Source organism: Nuphar pumila, chromosome 7 (genome assembly GCF_984573655.1).
Source record: "Nuphar pumila chromosome 7, dmNupPumi1.hap1.1, whole genome shotgun sequence".
Classification (NCBI taxonomy): Eukaryota; Viridiplantae; Streptophyta; class Magnoliopsida; order Nymphaeales; family Nymphaeaceae; genus Nuphar; species Nuphar pumila.
This window is the reverse complement of record NC_143255.1, coordinates 82,958,666-82,975,461: the sequence shown is the minus strand read 5'-3', so window position 1 is coordinate 82,975,461 and position 16,796 is coordinate 82,958,666.

Sequence of the window (16,796 nt, the reverse complement as noted above, 5' to 3'; positions counted from 1 at the left end):
GATGAGACGATATGAGTTGCGGGGTAATGCTTCTTTGACGACATATGGGCCTTCCCAATTTGGCGACCATTTCCCGCCGGTATGATGCTTGAGATAAGATATGGATCGAAGTACTAAATCATTGATTTTGAATCTTCTTTCGATGACAGACTTCGCATACTGCCTGGCTACTCTCTGGCGATAGGATTAAGCATGTTCTGCTGCTTTCAGCCTTCTCTCATCGAGCAAGTCTAACTGTACCAGTCGCTGTTGCTGATATTGATCAAGAGGTAATTGCAGAAGCGATGCAAATTTCAAAGCGGGCTTTTGAACATGTAGCGGCAATACTACTTCTGTTCCATATACCAATTCTGATGGAGTAGCATTCATTGGAGTGCGAATAGTGGTTCGGTAAGCCCATAGTGCATCGTGGATCTTCTCATGCCAATCACGACCTGTTTCCACAGTTCGCTCCAAGATGCGAATTAAGATCTTGTTGGTGGCCTCTGCCTGACCATTCCCTTGAGGATAATATGGGGCAGAGAAATGATGATAAATCTTGAACTTTGAGCAGAATGTCTTCATTCTTTCATTCTTGAAATGACTGTCATTATCTGATACAATGTCATGCGGGATGCCGAAACGGCAAAGGATGCTCTTGTGAATAAAAGAGACCACATGTCGGCCTTCTACTGTGCGAAGAGTGATAGCTTCTACCCACTTGGTGAAATATTCTGTTGCGGCAAGGAAATATTTATGGTCATTTGAAGCTGAAGGAGTGATGGGACCTACAACATCGAAGGCCCACATAGAGAACGGCCATGGAGAGACAACAGACTGTAAATAAGTTGCCGGAGCATGAATAGAAGGTGCGTGTATCTGGCATTGCACACACTTCTTCACATAATGATAACAGTCTTGTTGCATAGTTTTCCAATAATAATCTGCTATGATGATCTGCTTGACAAGGGTTTGGTAGCCGACGTGACCACCACAGATACCTTCGTGTGCTTCTCGCACAACCTTTTTGGCTTCGTCTTCATCTAAACATCTGGAATACTTTGAGCTGAATCCACGACGATAGAGGACATTGGCCAAAATTGAAAGTGCACTAGGATCGAGGCAACAAGCACTAGAGGGGGGTGAATAGTGCTTTTAAAAATTTCTGCGGAATATTGAATGATTTTGCAAATCTCAAAGCAAACACACAAAGAACACAAGATTTTATCCTGGTTCGGTCAACCCGACCTACATCCAGTCCCCAAGCAAAAACCAGCTTGAGATTTTCCACTATCAACCTTGTAAACTACAAGATCACACAGACCATAACCTGTCCCACTTTCAGTAACAATCCCACTGAAAGCAAACAACTCCTTTACACCAAGGAGTCCTTCTTTTTACACAAAAGAAATAACAACTTACAATACAACCTATGAGCCTTCCTTTTGAATACAAATGAAATGCAATTGGCTTTTGAGGTTGTTGAAACACTCTACTCACGAATTCACTATCTCTCAAAGTGATTTGAGTGAAAAACTGAAGTGAAAATATCACGTGAGTGAGAAAATAAATACTTGAATGGATAAGAGTGAAAAGCAAGAAGTAATTCAATATAATTCTATTGAATTTCATATTTTTGAGTGTAGAATGCACTCATATTTATAGTTAAAAGATTCCATACGTTGAGAGTATGAAAGGGTGTCAAAACTGTCCATTTTGAACGATCAAAATGTTTGAAAAATGAAAAGACATGCCTTTTTAAAGTTTCAGGAAAACGACAAAATTAGTCGGCTGAAACATCAGTTAGTCGACTAATAGTTAGTTATTAGTAGACAGACAGTTATCGTCGGTCGACTGATCTGTTAATTGAGCCGTTTGAAAATCTGAACTTTTGAAACTTAGTCGACTTGAGAAAAGTTAGTTGACTGATAATATCATCAGTAGACTGAAAAACCTTTTAGTCGACTGCTGCTAAAAACTTCTGAAAAACAAACATTCTGTTCAGTCGACTGATAAAAAGCATTAGTCGACTGCTGCTAAATTTTTTCAGAAAACACATGTTCTGTTCAGTCGACTGAAAAACCATTAGTCGACTGCTGCTAATTTTCCAGAAAACAGACATTTTGTCCAGTCGACTGATAAAACCTTCGGTCGACTAATTTGACACGAATGACTTTTTAGAAAATATTGCGCGAAAGAATTAGTCGACTGATAAGTCTATTGGTCGACTAATAAACATAAAAATTTAAGAAAAGAGTTTTCTAAAAAGATTTTTCAAAAGAGTTTCTTTTAGAAAAGTTTTTCTAAAGACTTTTAAGGTGAAATGCAACCTAAATATGCACTCTAAGTAAGGCTCTTACAAGAATCTAAGACTTTTAATGATTTAAACATTTGCACACTAGTCTTCAAGGATTCTTCACCGAATTCTTCAATTTCTTCATAGCCTTAGCTGAAATGCAGTTGATTCCACTTGCTCATCATCAAAACCTTGTACTTGAAGTATCATGTATGGCTTCATTGTCGTAACAATCTCCCCCTTTTTTATGATGACAAACTTAATCAAAGATGAAGCATTTAGATGCATAGATGGAGATTTTACTCCCCCTATCAATATGCTGCAAAACATTAAGAGTTAGCACATTTAAAGCACATATATCACATATTGATTGGTTTGCATTTCCATTCATCATTTCTTCATGCATTTAGAAATACATTCATTCAAAGCTTTCTTTTTCTCTTAATTTTGCATTTCTCATGCAAGATCTCTTGTAATGCTATCTTTATCAATGCAAGATCTCCTGTAATGCTATCTTTATCTTTTTTCTCCCCCTTTGTCAGAATAAAAAAGAGTAAGGGCAAAAATAGCATATGCAGAAATAGACTTTTAACTCGTATCTCTATTTTAAAACACGGCAAGAGAGTTCCGGTGTGTTTTTGAAGATGCGCCAGTCACTACAGGAGGATTCCGGCGTTTGAAGATCACGTTCAGAAGATTCCGGCGTCTCCCTGTTACGGTAAGAAAATCCCGGCGATGATGGAGTCGAACGGCACTCCGAGGGTTTTTCTCGGAAGAGAGAGAGAGAGGCAAAAGAGAAAGAGGGGTTTTTGGTTTAAAGGGTTTTGTTTTTAAAAAAAATGAAAAGGTATGAAGTGAAACGATGCCTCTTTTAAAAAAAAATGGGTTTTAAAAAACAAATCCAAGGGGTGTCAGGTCCCTTCACTTAATTTTTTTTTTTTTAAAAAAATTTAGTCGACTAAAACTTTATCGGTTGACTAAAAAAGTGTGACTTATTCTAAAAATATCATCAGTCGACTAGAACTATATCAGTCGACTAATATGATGTGATTTTGAGATTTTGTTCAAAAATCAGCATTTTTATAAATCCAAAAACGAGCAAATACCTAGTTCTCTCTTAATTCTCATAAAATCTTCATTTTTAAGAGGTTTAGTGAAGATATCGGCATGTTGTTCTTTAGTGGAAATAAAATTTAACGAAATATCTCCTTTTAACACATGATCTCTTAAAAAATGATGTCTGACTTCAATATGCTTAGTTCTTGAGTGCTGAATAGGATTTTTCGAAAGATTTATAGCACTAGTGTTATCACAATAAATAGTTGTTATGGAGTAATTCAAACCAAAATCTTTTAAGGTCTGTTTCATCCAAAGTACTTGTGAACATGCTAAACTAGCTGCTATATATTCAGCTTCAGTTGTTGAGAGTAATACTGAATTTTGCTTTTTACTAAACCAAGAGACTAAGGAATTTCTCAAGAAATGACAAGTTCCACTAGTACTCTTGCGATCAGATTTACTTCCTGCAAAATCTGCATCACTATATGAAACTAAATCAAAGGAAGATGATTTTGGGTAAAACAAACCGAAATCTGAAGTATCTTTCAAATAACGAAGAATTTGTTTTACTGCAGTTAAATGAGATTCCTTTGGATTAGCTTGAAATCTTACACACATACAGACACTAAACATAATATCAGGTCGACTAGCAGTTAAGTATAATAGAGATCCGATCATACCTCTGTAGAGCTTAGTATCTACACTTTTACCATTTTCATCTTTATCAAGAGAAGTAGTTGTACTCATAGGATTCCTTCTTGATTTCGATGAGTCCATCCCAAATCTCTTGAGAAGTTCTTTTGTATACTTAGCCTGATTGATGAAGATTCCTTCTTCAGTTTGCTTTATTTGAAGTCCAAGGAAGTAGTTTAATTCGCCCATCAAGCTCATTTCAAACTCTTCCTGCATAGCCTTAGCAAATTCTTTACAAAGAGAATCATTAGTAGAACCAAATATTATGTCATCAACATAAATTTGCACAATAAGAATATCTGAATTAAAATGTTTAATAAATAAAGTGGAGTCTACCCGACCAATGGAAAAACCAGATTGTTCTAGAAAATTTCGTAGTCTTTCATACCACGCTCTTGGTGCTTGTTTGAGTTCATACAAAGCTCTTTTTAATTTGTAGACTTTTTCTGGATATTTCTCATTTTCAAAGCCTAGAGGTTGCTCTACATAAACTTCTTCATTGATGTGTCCATTTAAGAATGCACTCTTAACATCAATTTGATATAACTTGAAGTTCATGTAACTAGCAAAAGCAAGCATCATACGAATTGACTCTAATCGAGCCACTGGTGCATAGGTTTCATCAAAATCTATGCCTTCTTCTTGATTATAGCCTTGTGCCACTAGCCTTGCTTTGTTACGAATGACTTCACCATTTTCATCCAGCTTATTTCGGAAGACCCATCTTGTTCCAATTACTGGATGATCCTTTGGTCTATCAACTAGATCCCAAACATCATTCCTAGTAAATTGGTTAAGTTCTTCAGACATGGCTAAAAGCCAAAATTCATCATCACATGCCTCATTGATATTCTTTGGTTCTAATTTAGATATGAAAGCAACATTTGCAATATATTTTTCTAACTGCCTTCTAGTTAGAACACCACTCTTTATTTCACCAATAACTTGTTCATGTGGATGATTAGGAACTTCTTTCCAAACCGGTTGAAGAGGAATATTTTCTTGAGAAGTACTCTCTATCAAGGGTTCTTCTTGAAGTATTGCTTCTTCTTCTTCGCTTAGAGGTATAACCTGCTCACAATTTTCATCAAATGCAACATGTAGAGATTCTTCAATACAAGATGTTCTTTTATTGAAAATACGATATGCTTTACTTCTAGAAGAATATCCAAGAAATATTGATTCATCTGATTTTGAATCAAACTTATCAAGATTATCTTTGGTATTTAACAAGAAACATTTACTACCAAAATATTTGAAATATGAGATCTTTGGTATACGATCATAATACAATTCAAAACATGTTTTATGTAAAATTGGTCGAATAAGAACACGATTTAAAACATAACATGCTGTATTAATTGCTTCAGCCCAAAAATATTTTGGTAAATTTTTATCTTGAAGCATGGTTCTAGCACATTCTTGCAAAGTTCTATTCTTTCTTTCAACAACTCCATTTTGTGGAGCCGCTCTAGGAAAAGCAAAGTTGTGAGATATACCATGTAAATCACAAAACTTTAGAAAAGATTCATTTTCAAATTCACCACCATGATCACTACGAATTTTAATAATAGATGTAGATTTTTCATTTGTAATTCTTCTACAAAGTTTAGAAAATTCTGAAAAAGCATCATTTTTGCTTTTTAGAAAAATCACCCATGTAAACCGAGAATAATCATCTACTATAACAAAAGCATACTTGCTACCATTCAAACTTTGAATTCTAGATGGTCCAAATAGATCTAAATGTAAAAGTTCAAGAGGACGTTTTGTTGAAACTATATCTTTAGCTTTAAAAGAACTCTTGATTTGTTTACCCCTTTGACAAGCATCACATAAGTGATCCTTTTTATATGGTATTCTAGGTAGGCCTCTTACAAGATCATTCTTGGATAACTTTGAAATAATTTTAAAGTTAACATGTCCAAGTCTCTTGTGCCATAACCATTGAATTTCATTTGAAACAATAAGACATTTTTCATTAAAAGAGGGTAATTCATCTAGATATAGTTCATACACATTGTTTCTTCTTTTACCTTTAAAAATGATCTTTTTAGATTGAAAATCAGAAATTAAGCATAAATCATTTTCAAAAGAAACATGAAAACCTTTATCACATAATTGACTAATAGATATTAAATTATGCATTAAACCATCTACTAAAAGAACATTTTCTATCAAGGGAAATTTTTGGATTACCAATATTACCAATACCTATCACTTTTCCCTTGTTATTGTCACCAAAGGTGACGGTTCCTCCATCCTTATTTTGGAGGGTGGAAAATAACTCCAGCCTTCCAGTCATATGTTTGGAACAACCGCTGTCCAATATCCATTTGCTCCTTATGTTTTGTACCTACAACAAAATCAGAAAACAGAGCATTTGACCCCTTTCTATTTTTGGGTCCATGAGAGTTAGTCTTAGGAACCCATATCCATTTGGATTTTGGTTTCCTTTGATAATAAATATTCTTTCTATAAACATTTCTAAAATAATCATTTCTAGATACATTTCTATTAGAACTAGAAAGTTTAGTTTTATGAACAAAAGGTTGAGAATAATGTCTTTGATTTTTCACCACATAGTTTAGTCTATTTTGAGTATCAAAGAAGCTATATCCCAATCCGGTTTTATTAACCGAGCATCTTTGAGAACCAAGAAGTATTTCTAGATTCTCTTGACCATTTGTGAAGTTGGTCACTATAGAAAGAAGATCATTTGACTTTTCTTTAAGACTAGATATTTCCTTTTGTAAGAGATTGGTTCTAACTCCAATTTCTTTTATCTCAAGTGCTTGGCAAGAATTTTCCTTCTTGAGATCTTCTATTTCTTGAAGTAACACTTTATTTTGAGATTCAAGAGTTAAATTTTCAGTTTTTAACTCTTTATTTTTAGAACTAAGACTCTTAAATTTAGCATATAAATCATTAAATGATTCAAATAACTCATCATAGTCAAATTGACTTACCGAATCTTCTTGTGCTACAAAACACATGTTGGCGACTTCTTCATTTGATTCTTCATCGGAAGAGGAGTCACTATCATCCCAACAGGCTTGAAATGACTTTTTCTTCTTGAATTGGTCCTTGGGCTTGAATTTGAGAAGAGGACAATCTTTCTTGATATGTCCTGCCTTTTTGCAGTTAAAGCACTTTACTTCATTGGGAATGGAAGAATCTGCTTTCTTTGCCTTTCTTTGAAATCTTCCCTTTTTGATGAATCTTCTGAATTGTCTTGTGATGAGGGCAATATCTTCATCTTCATCTTCTTCAAAATTTTCTGAGTCAGAAGTAGCCTTAAAAGCAAGAGACTTCTTTTTAGGCTCTTCTTCTTGTCTGTCTTGAAGTTGGACCTCATATGCCATTAGGTTACCAACTAAGTCTTCAAGAGTGAGAGTATTGAGATCATTTTCTTCTTCAATAGCAGTGGTTTTTCTCTCCCATTCAGGAGTTAAACACCTTAGAATCTTTCTGACTAAATCCACTTATGAATATTCTTTTCCAAGGGATTTCAAAGTGTTAGTTATATCGGTCATTCTAGTTACCATGTCCGATATAGATTCATTTTGCTTCATTTTGAACAATTCAAATTTATGAACTAAAGAAGCAATTTTAGATTCCTTTACCTTTGACGTACCTTTGTGAGTTACGAGAAGAGTATGCCAGATTTCATTAGCTGTAGAGCATTGAGAGATGCGATTGAACTCTATTTTGTCAACGCCACAATATAAGGCATTCATTGCCTTGGCATTAAGTGAAGCAGTCTTCTTTTCATCATCGGTCCATCGGCTAAAATCAGTTGATGGAGTTTGGTACTTTTCTGAAACAACTCTCCAGATATCGAGATCCATGGATTGCAGGAATATTGTCATTCTTACTTTCCAGTATCCATAGTTTGTTCCGTCGAAGAGAGGAGAACGAACAGAGGAGCTTCCTTCTTTGTGCTGAGATGTTGTAGTTGCCATGCTAGATGATGGTCAAATCAAAGTAATAGCAAACCTATGCTCTGATACCAAATGAAAGTGCACTAGGATCGAGGCAACGAGCACTAGAGGGGGGGTGAATAGTGCTTTTAAAAATTTCTGCGAAATATTGAATGATTTTGCAAATCTCAAAGCAAACACACAAAGAACACAAGATTTTATCCTGGTTCGGTCAAACCCGACCTACATCCAGTCCCCAAGCAAAAACCAGCTTGAGATTTTCCACTATCAACCTTGTAAACTACAAGATCACACAGACCATAACCGGTCCCACTTTCAGTAACAATCCCACTGAAAGCAAACAACTCCTTTACACCAAGGAGTCCTTCTTTTTACACAAAAGAAATAACAACTTACAATACAACCTATGAGCCTTCCTTTTGAATGCAAATAAAATGCAATTGGCTTTTGAGGTTGTTGAAACACTCTACTCACGAATTCACTATCTCTCAAAGTGATTTGAGTGAAAAACTGAAGTGAAAATATCACGTGAGTGAGAAAACAAATACTTAATGGATAAGAGTGAAAAGCAAGAAGTAATTCAATATAATTCTATTGAATTTCATGTTTTTGAGTGTAGAATGCACTCATATTTATAGTTAAAAGATTCCATACGTTGAGAGTATGAAAGGGTGTCAAAACTGTCCATTTTGAACGATCAAAACGTTTGAAAACTGAAAAGACACGCCTTTTTGAAGTTTCAGGAAAACGACAAAATTAGTCGACTGAAACATCAGTTAGTCGACTAATAGTTAGTTATTAGTAGACTGACAGTTATCGTCGGTCGACTGATCTGTTAATCGAGCCGTTTGAAAATCTGAACTTTTGAAACTTAGTCGACTTGAGAAAAGTTAGTCGACTGATAATATCATCAGTAGACTGAAAAACCTTTTAGTCGACTGCTGCTAAAAAGTTCTGAAAAACAAACATTCTGTTCAGTCGACTGATAAAAAGCATTAGTCGACTGCTGCTAAATTTTTTCAGAAAACACATGTTCTGTTCAGTCGACTGAAAAACCATTAGTCGACTGCTGCTAATTTTCCAGAAAACAGACATTCTGTCCAGTCGACTGATAAAACCTTCGGTCGACTAATTTGACACGAATGACTTTTTAGAAAATATGGCGCGAAAGGATTAGTCGACTGATAAGTCTATTGGTCGACTAATAAACATGAAAATTTAAGAAAAGAGTTTTCTAAAAAGATTTTTCCAAAGAGTTTCTTTTAGAAAAGTTTTTCTAAAGACTTTTAAGGTGAAATGCAACCTAAATATGCACTCTAAGTAAGGCTCTTACAAGAATCTAAGACTTTTAATGATTTAAACATTTGCACACTAGTCTTCAAGGATTCTTCACCAAATTCTTCAATTTCTTCATAGCCTTAGCTGAAATGCAGTTGATTCCACTTGCTCATCATCAAAACCTTGTACTTGAAGTATCATGTATGACTTCATTGTCGTAACAAAAATGAAATATCGAGTGGACATACGCTGGATTGCTCGCTGCTCTTTCTTTAAGAGTTCTGGAGGAAATTCGCTAGTTTCTATGAAAGTTTTGATGTTGTAATACCAAGGTTTCTTCCTTTGCTCAACCTGGTTTACTTGTTCTGTTGGAAGGAAAGCAGGTTGGTCAAGTCTGCCAATTTCAAAAGAGCGACAAAATTCTCCATTTTTGAATGCCATAATGGAGCCTAAACTGGCTAGGCTATCGACCACTTGATTAAAATCTCTCTTGATGTGGAATAACTGAACTTCTTCAAATTTGCTGACAAGAGCTGAAACAATTTTCTGATAGGGGAATAACTTCTGATCTTTCACTTGCCATTCGGCTCGGACTTGATTGACAACGAGTAATGAGTCGCCATAGGCATGCACTCTCTTAACATTGAAATCTAGTAGAATCTTTAGACCTTGAATCAGGGCTTCATATTCAGCCATATTGTGGGTACATTGAAAATCTAACTTGAGAGAAAATGGAATCATTTCTTTCTCTGGAGTGATTAATAAGATCCCAATGCCTATTCTAGCCATGTTCTTAGAACCATCGAAAAATAAATTCCAGACTGGAAATTGCTGGATATTGCAAATTTGCTCATCAGGGAAGTCATCTTCGGCTTTCACCTCTTCTGCCAGAGAAAAATCTGTCAATTGATCTGCAATTGCTTGGCCTTTGATCGATTGCTGCGAGACATATTCTAAGTCATACTGTATCAATAAGACTTGCCATTTGGCGACTCGTCCACTGAGAAAAGGTTGCTCTAAAATGTATTTGAGAGGATTGAGTTTAGACAAGATTTTGACTTCTGATGCTAGCAGGTAGTGTCTTAGCTTCTGACACATCCATACCAGAGCTAGGCAGGTCTTCTCTATGTCAGAGTATTTCTTTTCATAATCTATGAAAGTTTTACTCACATAATAGATGGCGTGTTCTATCAAGCTGCCTTCTTTGTACTGCGCCAAGAATCCGCCGCATGCAACTTGATTGACTGAGATGTATAACAAAAGAGGTTTTCCCAATTCTGGCGGCTTCAGGATTGGAGGATTGAGAAGATACTTCTTGATTCTATCGAACGATTGCTGACATTCTGGTCCTCATTCAAACTTCACTCCTTTTCTGAGTAAGTGGTTGAAGGGCTCACATCTCATTGCCAAGTTGGAAATAAATCGCCGAATTGATTGCATGCGTCCCTGAAGGCTTCACAATTCTTTGAGATTTTTTGGGGGTGGCATATCAATGATAGCCTTTGCTTTGGCCGGGTCAACTTCAATTCCCTTTTTGCTGACTAGAAAACCCAACAATTTGCCTGATTCGACTCCAAAAACACACTTTTGCGGGTTAAGCCTTAACTTGTAAAGAATGAGTCTCTTAAAGACTTGATCAAGCGCTTCGAGGTGATCTTCTCCCTCTTTAGATTTCACGAGGATATCATCAACATACGCATCCATGATTTTGCGCATCTGATCGTGAAAGATAACGGCCATTGCCCGTTGATATGTTGCTCCAGCATTCTTGAGACCAAAAGGCATAACTGTATAGCAAAAAGTGCCCCAAGGCGTAGTAAATGAAGTTTTAGATTGGTCGCGGGCGGCCAACTTAATCTGGTTGTAGCCGGAATATCCATCCATGAAGGAGAACATGGCATGTCCTGCTGTGTTGTCAATCAGAAGATCAATGCTTGGCAGTGGATAGTCATCCTTCGGAGTTGCCTTGTTGAGGTCTCTGAAGTCTATGTAAATCCTGACTTTGCCACTTTTCTTTGGGACAACGACGATATTGGCTAACCAATCTGGATAGTCAATAGGTCGGATAAATCCTGCTTTAAGCAGATCTTCAAGTCCTTCTTTGACTTGTTGCTCTATTCTGGGATCCATTTTTCTCAGCTTTTGCTTAACTGGATTTACATCTGGCTTCAAAACGAGTCGATGTTCGACCAATTTGGGATCTAAGCCCGGCATATCTTCATATGTTCATGCAAAAACTTCTTCATGTTGTTTGAGAAAATTGGTGAGCTTTTCTTTCTCTTTCGGACTTAAACTGGTGCCGATCTTGAGAATCTTGGGATCTTCCTCTGAGCCGATATTGACATCTTCAGTAGGATCTTGTACTAGAGCAGATGGTTCATCTTGTATCTGAACTGAGGCGAACTCTGGTAATTCCTGAAGAGACGGATCAAATTCTGCATAATCATCTAACTGCTTTGCAACCTTGTCATCTCCTGTGCTTGCTTTGACTCGGTGAATTGCTGCCGATTTCTGGAAAGCCTTTGGATTGATAACAAGTTTCTTGATTGTTCGGGAAGACATTTCTGAAATTTTGGATAAGAAATTAGATTCAGAAAAAAAAATCGTCCATCATACGACAAACAATCATTTAAAAAGAATTATGCGTAAAATGACATGTGAGTTATATAATGAGGAGATAGAGAAGGAAGATAGATGGCATCCAGATAGACAAAGAAACTTGACATTTTATTGATTTCAATTGATAAAAGACATTGAGACATTTATTTTGAAAGGAATAGAAAGGAAATGCAACAACGATTCTCAATGTGCCCCTCTAACAAAAACAATCTTCTTTGGTGAGCTCCCGCCGGAAAACCCTAATCCTGCCTTGTGGGGACGATGCTTTTGGATCATTGGCTCGACACGACCATCTTCATTTTTGCCGAGTCCTTTAAAGGGTTGATAACCATGCTTCAAAAGTAAATCAAATCCCTTTCTTACTTTCATGAATTGTGGAAACAATGGATGATCTTTGACAGTGTCGTATCTGACACGACCTCCAATCTTGAAGAACTTGGGACCTTTCCATCGGGTCATGGCTACAGTGTGCCGGGATAATTCTGATGTTGCCTGGAGTATTTCCTGACTTTCTTTTAGACTTATTTCTTCATTCTCTCTGATGCTAGGAATATCTGCAGTGAATGATGGTCGAGGAATCATAGGCTGTGGGAGTCTTTCTTCTGGGTCCTCTCCAAGCACTGTTGTAATCATTCCGCCTTTGGACCATTTTACGCATTGATGCAAGGTGGAAGGTACTGCATTTGCATTATGAATCCATGTCCTTTCGAGCAACAGATTGTAGGTGGGTGGCACATTGACCACATGAAAAAGCACTGAATGTACCGAATAATTAATGAATACTTCCAGGAATATCTTCCCTTTTGCCGTTTGACCATGGTTGTCAAACCCATAGATGGTAATAGGATCTGGAATGTATTCTTCTTCCTTAATGCCTAGTGCCTTTGCGGTCATTTTAGAACATATATTGAGGCTGCTGCCTCCATCTACTAGCATATGGGGTACTGTCATTCCCCTTACCCGAACGACGATGTAAAAAGCATTATTGTGAAAGGAATGAGGCTTTGGAAGGTCCTCATCCGAGAAAGTGATTGGCGCGTTGGTCATGGACGAATTCACTATTTGTGCCATGTCTTCAGGAGTGGTACTGGGCTTAACTTTGATATTTCTGAGCAGATCATCCAGTACTTGCTGATGCTTGCAGGAACTCTTGGCCAAGTCAAGAATGAAAACATTGGACAAAGCGGTCAGAGGTCTCTGACTTGTATTCTCCGGCTTGGGCTTGATGATTTGATTGAGAAAATCAGGAAGTCCCTTTGACTTGGGGGCTGACTTTACAGGTGCTTCAGAAACTTTCATTTTGCCCAATGCTGAGATTAGATCCATCTTCTTAGAATCAGTAGTTGCTTGTCGAAGCACTGACACCTGATGTTGAACTTGTAGATCTTGTGTAGAACACGGCTTGATGTGTTCGTGAGGCAGGAATGGTTGTGCGGACACCACTGCCGTGGTGTGTGAAGGAAAAGGCTGTTTAAGAATGTCCATTTTTTCTTCTTCTTCCCCTTCTACCAATAAATTTTTATCGATAAGATCCTGCACAATGTTCTTGAGAACGAAACAGTTCTCAGTGTTGTGTCCCACTATTCTGTGGAACTTGCAGAATTGATCTTTCCATTTCCCCATAGGCACAGGGGGATCAGCCAGTCTAGGCAACTTGACCATTTCTTTCGACAGCATATACTCGAGCACATCTTCGAGTGATTGGTCGAGAGGAGTGAATTTTCGGTCATAACTCCATCCTTTGTGTTTAACCTTTTCACGCAATTTAGGCCCTTGGTCTTGCTGAGAAGGCTTGCTGAACTGAGGAGCAGGCTTTATTTTCTGATCTCCTTTATTGTTGGAATTGTTTGTGCCATAGCAGTAATCTTTCTTCTGCCCTTTGTATTGATTTCGGCTATTGTTGTTGTTGTTGTTGGTAGAGAAGGTGAAGTGAGCTTTCTTCTTCTGCTCACCTTGGGGGTTACTCTTGGAAAAAGTGAAGCCTTCATAGACTCCATTCTCTACGCTTAGCTCGAGCCATTCTGCTCGCTCAGTTAATTCAATGAAGGTCCTGGACGGTGCAGTAGAGATTAATCCTCTTAATGGTTGAGAAAAATTGTTGAGGATTAATGACAAAGCGTGCCTTTCAGATATGGGATCTCTCATTTTGTTGCAAGCTGACCTCCATCTGTGAATGAAATCTCGTGCTTTTTCATTCTCATTTTGCCTCAGACTGCAGAGATGACTTAATGTCGGGAGGGCTTCTGTGTTGAACAAAAAGCGTTCAATAAATAAATTCACCACATTATCGAACTCCTTGAGCTCGATGGGATTGATATGCTCAGCATACCATTTAGTTGCAACTCCTTCCAAGCTGCTAGGCAAACATAGAAATAGTGCTCTATTATCTCTCTTGAATCTTGAGCACTCTGCAAAGAAAGTGGCGAGATGGGCTTTCGAATCGCCAGAACCATCGAACTTGATGAATTTTCGGGGAAGGTTTTCAAGATCGTCATCCCCTTCGAGGCCGTCATAGAAGTCCTCACTGGTGAAGACTTTCTTTCCCTTGTCGCGGGCTTGGAGATCCTTAACAACTCGGGCCATTTCCCTGAATTGTGACTGCAGAGGTCCTTCTGTGACCTGATTCTTTGATTTGCGGCTCCTCCTTTGTTCTCGCCCACGTTTCTGAAATGCCGGAGGCTCCTCATATTCTTCCTCAGTGTCTTCAGTTGATTCAGATTCATCTGAGATTTCTTCTGACTGAATCTGTTTCTTGGGAGCCTTCTTATTCTTGTGCCCGTGGAACTTTTCTCTGAATTGATTTTTTTCTACACTAGTCCCAGCTTGTTCACTCATCATTTTATTTATCATCTTTCGGAACATGGCATACATTTGTGGGTCTATGCCATCATCCTCTTGTTGTTGATCTTGATTCACGGGATGATCCATTTCTCCTCATGAGGCTGAGGAGTGCTGAGGTGATGTGGTTCTTTTTCCTGACCTTGTTCGAACCATCAAATGCTGTGGATGCTCTCTGCAAGGCAAAGACCTGATTAGATTATGAAGGAATTGGCTTTTGGAAGAAATATTTATTGAAAATATGGTAGACAATTTGAAGAAGATGTCCCATTACTAGGGACTGAGTCGTCGTTAGAATCACAACAATTGTGCTGTCAATTCGTTAGCACGAGAAACAAACAATGAAAATATGCCTTGTTACCTAGGCGAGGTCGTCAAACCACAATAGAAAAAGAGAGAATTTTATTAAAATAGGAAAACATGATTTTATTGATCTTGACAAAGAGGTGGAGGACGAACAATTTGCCACCATTCATGATAATCAGCAGACACTCTAGGACCAGGAAAGATTTTAAGAGAGACAAAGGAATCCCAGCCGTAGCGAGCAGAATGATATGCCCCGGACCATTGCGCGGAAGTGAGATCAAACTCTGCCATAACTCCGGATAACAATCGGGCTTCGACGTACTACTGTCTCTGGGAGAACTGTCGGACACATCTCTCTGGTTGGTAGTAAGTGCAGAAGAATGGTCCCAGTAACTTGAACCTCTTGCCATAAGCATAGGTGTATCTGGGAGGAGATAGTTGCCGATCAAAATAGTCCCAGACTACATCATTTTCTTGAATATTGTTGATCATAGACCGGTACTGTGCCACTGGGAGAAGTTCTTGACCATTATATCTGAAAGAGCTTGCTCGGGCTGGAACATGCTGAAAGAACCAGAATTGAAGTGCGTAGATGCATCCTTCAACTAAGATGGATTCTCCAAGTGAGAATCGAGTCAGACCTCGATATAGGAAAGCGAGCGCTGCCATGGCTATAGAGAGGCGATTGGTTTGTCGACTTCCCCATCTTCTCATAAGCTGGATTATTCTGATGTCCATGTAGTTTTGTCCATCTGGGAAGAGGGATAATCCTACAGTGCATAAAACCATTGCATTCTGAATCCTTTCTTTAGCTGTCCTAGATAGCGAACTGACTTCAACGAAGGTCCGGTATTGACGATACAACTCGAGCAGATCGACATATTCATTCCCCTCCAACTGGATCAAGGGCTAGGATCGGCGGCCTGTCATACGAGCTAAGGAGTCTCGGGGGTCCAAACCCTTGACATTGATCAGGAATTGATGTTCTAATGGATCGCTTGGCTGACCGGCTAGTTCTGGTAACCCCATGATTTCTGAAAATTCATCCATTAAAACGGTCATCTCTCCCCATGGGAACCAGAATGTACATGTCCGAGGATTCCATCGCTCCGCCATTGCATGGATCAAGTTGCCGTTGATGGTTTGCTTCCCAACTGCTGACGCCAATTCTAATCCTCACTCGCTCAAATGGTCCGGGAACATTCGGGAAAAGCTTTTTAGCCAAGAATAATACCACCGGGGAATGAAAGTTCCGGTGCTAAGGGCTCGATGTTCAGGACGACCTTGTCGCACCTCGAAGGAGATGTGACCTTCAGGAAAGATAGGATCGACTTGACTGGATGCCATTGAACTGAAAACAGAAGAAGACTTAGAATGAGACTTAGGAGATTGTGAAATTTTGAAAAAAATTTGCAGGCAGGAAAAAAATGTAGCTGGAAAATTCGAAATCCAGTGGAAAGGTAGAATGTAAAATTACCTGGAGTTTTGAAAGAAATGGGATATTTGAGAAAATCATCCAGGTTTTGAGAAAAATATCTCGTGCAAAATAAGGATATTTGAAAAAGGCCTAATAAGTTGGAAAACATTGGAAAATATAAAGAATTGATGAAATAACACACATACAATCACATCCTGCATAAACATTTATGCACATTCAGCATTCCCTAAAAGGCTGACTCTAAATGCATCCATTTAAAAACAGTTGTAGGACCCTAATCCTAACTCTAGGTTCAGAACATCTTTGTCCAATCCAGTTATGCCGATATACCCGAACCGAAATCCGA